General features: G+C 48.9%; 1 long non-coding RNA gene across 1 annotated transcript; it reads left to right on the top strand.

The window, feature by feature from the left end:
- The first annotated feature begins 6 nt into the window (after nucleotides 1–6).
- LOC135363484 (uncharacterized) lies at nucleotides 7–3,299 on the top strand. The gene is made up of 3 exons (XR_010409169.1): nucleotides 7–1,204; nucleotides 2,480–2,636; nucleotides 3,077–3,299. It is a non-coding gene; the product is annotated as an uncharacterized LOC135363484 (long non-coding RNA).
- Nucleotides 3,300–6,108: the final 2,809 nt, after the last annotated feature.

Below are 6,108 nucleotides of genomic sequence, written 5' to 3' on the forward strand. Positions count from 1 at the left end.
GGACTGAACCGGGCTAGACTGGTTTAAAATTCTTCACTAGCGTCCATGCCGAATACATTTCGACGACAGGGGCCTTCGCACGGCTTTTGGTGCACAGAAGACCGATGCACCGAAGCCTGCCGATCTCGGGACGTGTCCACGAGGGGAAAGAGTGTCAGCCTATCGGAAAAGAGAGTCGGTTAACGTAGATTGCAAAGGCATTCGTTCATCCCGAGAGACTTCCTCTCCATGATGGCGGGTGGCGCGAGATGGAAGAGTTGGCTTCCATGAAAAAGGGGCCCTTTCTTGAAGACCCTGCCCAGCTATCGGGGTTTTGTTGGTTTGTGTTTTGTCATCTGTGATAGGAAGGCATCTTCTTAGCCATCGGGAGGGAAACCTCAACAAATTCAGCCATTCAGATCACAAGGGATTTCTTGGGTTTGGTGGATCTGAGATCTGGTCTGCCTCCGACTGCTCCCCGAGATTGCCTTTATGCCGAGAATGGGATTCCTCATCAGACACACAGAAGTCCGGCTCCTTGCCACGGAGCTGGCTGCTCTATGGATGCCTTTAAAAAGGAAGCCTGCCTTTAATTCGGACGTCGGAACGTGATCGGTCGCTTTTTCATGGGGGGTTGGCCAATTAAATTTCCCCCGCCTTGGGCGCCTGGGTGGCTCAGTTGGTTAAGCGGCTGCCTTCGGCTCCGGTCATGATCCTGGAGTCCCTGGATCGAGTCCCGCATCGGGCTCCCTGCTCAGCAGGGAGTCTGCTTCTCCCTCTGACCCTCCCCCCTCTCATGTGCTCTCTCTCATTCATTCTCTCTCTCTCTCTCTCTCTCTCTCTCTCTCTGTCTCAAATAAATAAACAAACAAACAAACAAACAAATAAATAAATAAATAAAATCTTAAAAAAAAAAAATTCCCCCCGCCTTACAAAGCAGAGACTGGTGAAGGGTCCTCCAAGTGCCCTCTGGAAATCAAGAGCTTCTGTATCAAGAGGCTGGAAAACGCATCTTCCCCTTCTTCCTGGTGAATCCAATTCTAGGGGTTGATTCAAAGGAAATCATGTTTTAGATGCTAAAACGTAAAGCTTACTTTTGCAAAAATGTGCATCGCGGCATAGGGTTTAGGAATCCCTTGTGGCAGACCGACAACCGTGTGTCCCTCACGTCCCGGCACGTGTGCACCCTCACGTCCTATGACTTCGATGCTCCTGCTATCCAGAGGTAGGCTTGATTGCTCTGTCCCTTGATTTTGGACCGGGTCTTGGGACTTGTCTTGACCCAAAGAATAGAGCAGAAGTGACACTTGGCTGGTTTCACAGCCTACACCTGAAGAGGTGGTCTGCCGGCGTTCTCGACCTTCTTGGCATGCCGTCCTGAGACCTCCACGTAAGAAAGCCAGTCTAGCTGACTGGAGCATGAGAGGCATTGACAACAGAGGCAGCCCGGTGCTCGGCGGCACCGACTGCCAGACGTGTGAAAGTTGACCCTCTGGCCGAAAGCCACTGCTTGAGTGAGCCCGGCGTAAACCCAAACCCGCAGAACCCAAGGGGCCACCCAGGGCAAGCACCAGGAAGTTATCGATAAAGAAATGCTGTTTCGAGCCATTGCGGTGTTAGGATGATGCACCCTGAGGATCAGCTAGCTGCGCAGCAGCGATAGATACCGTGCACACAGATACACACCACACAACACACCACACCACACCCCCCCCACACACACACGTGTGCAGAAAACCAAACCAACGAAACAAACCAAAACTCTGTAGAACCCTGCACCAAATGTTGAGGAAACAACGGCCCACCCTCACAAGAAACACCTGCACGCTACATGTACAATGCATAGGGAGCCTATACTTGCAAGTGCTTACTTGCATGGGAAACATTTCACGATAACATGAGTCTCAGATGGCCCAAGCGGGGTTCTTTTGACATGTCTGAATTGTGTACACAATTAGAGAAAGCCTGCTAGGAGACTGGGTGATCAGAAACTAGGAAGCTCTTTGGTTCCCTCAGTGAAGCCCCGACTTTTGGGGAGGAACCAACACTCAGGGAGATGCTCTGGTCTTCATTTGGTTGGTTGGTTGGTTGGTTGGTTGGTTGGTTGGTTGCTGCAGCTTTTGCTATCTTTGCATAAAACCGACCCTGTTTCCATTGGGAATGGAAAACAACTGACGGGTGGGATCTGTACACGGTAATGCTGCTTCGCAGTTGCATTTGTTTTACTAAAAGAGGGAGATTTGAACATTGGGTCTTTCGTGTCCTCTCCATTCATGTCCTCTCCACAAATAAGACTGAAACAAAGGCTAAAATTTGTTTGCATCTTGTTTGTGTCTATGTGTCCGTATGTGTTATACATGTGAGGTATTTCCTCCACCTCCGGGTGCTATTGCTAACATCCATTTGTAAAGGAGCTCTATTTAATGAGTTCTATTTTTATTTTATTTTATTTTATTTTATTTATTTTATTCTTTAAAGATTTTATTTATTTATTTGACAGAGAGAGACACAGCGAGAGAGGGAACACAAGCAGGCGGAGTGGGAGAGGGAGAAGCAGGCTTCCCGCCGAGCAGGGAGCCCGATGCAGGGGCTTGATCCCAGGACCCTCGGATCATGACCTGAGCTAAAGGCAGACGCTTAACCACTGAGCCATCCAGGTGCCCCGAGTTTTATTTTTATTAAAGATTCTATTTATGTCTTTGAAAGAAAGCGAGTGAGAGAGCACACGAGCTGGGGGTGGGGGGGCATTGGGAGAGGGAGAAGCAGACTCCCCGCGGAGCAGGGAGCCGGATGTGGGGCTCCATCCCAGGACCCCAGGATCATGATGTGAACGCAAGGCAGACACTTAACTGCCTGAGCCACACAGGTGCCCCTACTTAAAGAGTTTAGAGGCAGGTGCTCGTAAAAATCGGGCATGGTAAAACTCAGATAAGAATAAACCCAGTTTTTCAAGCTCACATGATCTGGGATGAAATTCCCTACATTCAGACTCTTATGTCACTCCACAATAAAGATGCCTCAAGGTAAGGGACCCAAGGGACGGCCCAGAGATAGACAAAAATTTAACACACCTGACCTTACCCCCACTTCCCAACAGTCAAAATAATGAAGAAGAGGAGGAAGACAGGCCGATGCTAGAAATCTGAAATCCACTCCTCCTCCTCCCCAAGTACAGGCACCAGAACCGATGCCCAACCCACTGGCTTCCGGAGGGCTGAAAAGCCACCACAGACAAAGCCTATTAAGCAGAAGGAGATGAAGAAAGGGGCGGAGGCGGAGGCGGAGGCGGAGGCGGAGGCGGAGGCGGAGGCGGAGGCGGAGGCGGAGGCGGAGGCGGAGGCGGAGGCGGAGGCGGAGGCGGACGGAGGCGGAGAAGAAAAAAAAGAAAAGGTTCGTCCAAAACTGTAAATGTATATGTGCCCTGGGCCTTACCAATGGCTCCCTTGCCGCCTCCCCTGCCCCGTTTCTGCACCACTGGTGTGTGTGCCTGGAGTGCTCTACTCCCCTGCCGCCGTCTCAGCCGCCCTTCCCTACCCCCGCCCCCCCCGCCCCCCCCCCCCCGGGTGCCATGGGCTCCCCTTTCTCCTCCTCCTCCTCCTCCTCCTCCCCACCCCCTTATCAAGGAGCAAAAGCCCTTGCCCTTGGGCCCAAGCCTTGGGCCACCTCCTTATGAGGTTTAAATTGGAGCACCTCCCAAACTAGCAGGAAGGGGCCCGAGGGCTCCGCTGATCTTAGACCGCCCGCTTCAGACTTTCCCCAAGGAGTCTGATGGGGGAAAACAATCGATTGACTTTTTAGTGGACGCAGGTGCAACTTCTTTGGCGTTAAAGCCAATTCAAGGTTGTTGGTTTATTTTAAAAAGACGTGGTTTTGGAGCTATCAATGTCACACATAATACAAATAATCAACTTTGCGTTTCTTTCTTTCTTTCTTTCTTTCTTTCTTTCTTTCTTTCTTTCTTTCTTTCTTTCTTTCTCCTTTTTCTTTCTTTCTTTCTTTCTTTCTTTCTTTCTTTCTTTCTTTCCTTTTCTTTCTTTTCTTTGTCATAAAAGCACTTGGATTCGGTTCTCCCTGCGTTACAAGCCGTTGGGTGGGCAGTGGAATGTGCCACGCTCCCGTCACAACAGTGAGCCTGTATTTGTGGTTATCAAAATATACCTCTCCATCACCTTTATAAAAACCAACCAACCAACCAACCACGTTTGGGTGCCTGGGTGGCTCAGTCGTTCAGCGTCTGCCTTCGGCTCAGGTCATGATCCCAGGGTCCTGGGATCGAGCCCCGCATTGGGCTCCCTGTTCATTGGGGAACCTTCTTTTCCCTCTGTCCCTTCCCCTGCTTGTGTTCCCTCTCTCGCTGTGTCTCTCTCTGTCAAATAAATAAAATTTATGAAATATATTCATACATTTGCCAATCTAAAGAATTCTGGTGTAATAGAGAGTGCGCCATTGGTTACTACTAACGTTTCACCAGAGACTGAGATTTCTAAGAATTAAAATTCTGCCACATGGAATTGGGACTGCTACAAAATGATAACAAAAACAACTCCGTGTGTGGGAAGGTAGGAGACGTGTAAAAGAGGTACAAGAAATGAGAAAACATTTTTTTTGTTGAGGGAAAAGGAAGTAATGGTGTACTGAAACGGGACTGGGTACTTAAAGAAAGAAAACTTTAAGACCGAGTCTGAATGAAAAAGGAAATTGTGGAAGGGGTTTGTGAAGGAGAATTTTTGAAAAGGAATTTTATGCATGGTCAGGACTGACTGAGCTTGGGAGAAGGCAGTTTGAAAAGCACACTGGTGGAACTGGAGGGTATTATGTTGAGCGAAATAAGTCAAACAGAGAAAGACATGTATCCTATGATCTCACGGATAGGAGGAATTCTTAATCGCAGGAAACAAGCTGAGGGTTGCTGGAGTGGGGGGTGGGGTGGGAGGGATGGGGTGACTGGCTGATAGACACTGGGGAGGGTAGGTGCTCTGGCAAGCGCTGTGAATTGTGCAAGACTGTTGAATCTCAGATCTGTACCTCTGAAACAAATAACGCAATCTATGTGAAGAAGAAAAAAAAAATAGAAGAAGGTAGCGGGAGGGGACGAATGAAGCGGGGGAAATCGGAGGGGCGGACGAACCATGAGAGACGATGGACTCTGAACAACAAACTGAGGGTTCTAGAGGGGAGGGGGGTGGGAGGATGGGTTAGCCTGGTGGTGGGTATTGAGGAGGGCCCATTCTGCATGGAGCACTGGGTGTTGTGCACAAACAATGAATCATGGAACACCACATCTAAAACTAATGATGTAATGTAGGGGATTAACATAAGAATAAAAAAAAGAAGAAGAAAAGCACACTGGTATAAGATTGAGATTTGGGTTTTCTATGTTAAAATGACAAGGTTTTCTTGGATTGTTAGTGTACTCTTTTTTTCTTTCTTAAGATTGTATTTATTTATTTGACAGAGAGAGACACAGCGAGAGAGGGAACACAAGCAGGGGGAGCGGGAGAGGGAGAAGCAGGCTCCCGGCCAAGCAGAGAGCCCGATGTGGGGCTCGATCCCAAGACCCTGGGATCATGACCTGAGCCGAAGGCCGACAGACGCTTGACGACTGAGCCACCCAGGCGCTCCTCCGAGATTTTATTTTTTAAATAATCTCTACACTGAACGTGGGGCTCGAACTCACAACCCTGAGATCAAGAGTCGTGCTCTCTACCGACTGAGCCAGCCAGGTGCCCCTGGACTGTCATCTCGAAGAGACACATGCGTAGACTCAGATATGGTGAGACTGCTTTAAGAAAGTCAGATTGACTTTATGGAGCCAGTAAAGCCCCTTAGAAATGTTGGCCTGATAACCTTGCTTAGAGAGGTCCCCTCAACCTTACCAGGTGAGTGAAGAGTACCACCTCCTGGCAGATGCAGGAACTTCAGGAAATTTGGAGGCCCTCAAAGAAGAGAGGAATTCACCCAAATCTACAAGTCTTTTTTTTTTTTGTAATTTTTTTTATTCTTATGTTAATCCCCGTACATCACATCATTAGTTTTAGATGTAGTGTTCCATGATTCATTGTTTGTGCACAACACCCAGTGCTCCATGCAGAATGCGCCCTCCTCAATACCCACCACCAGGCTAACCCA

Source organism: Mirounga angustirostris, unplaced genomic scaffold (genome assembly GCF_029215605.1).
Source record: "Mirounga angustirostris isolate CCGP_5_RB_7025 unplaced genomic scaffold, mMirAng1.0.hap1 SCAF_345, whole genome shotgun sequence".
Taxonomy (NCBI): domain Eukaryota; kingdom Metazoa; phylum Chordata; class Mammalia; order Carnivora; family Phocidae; genus Mirounga; species Mirounga angustirostris.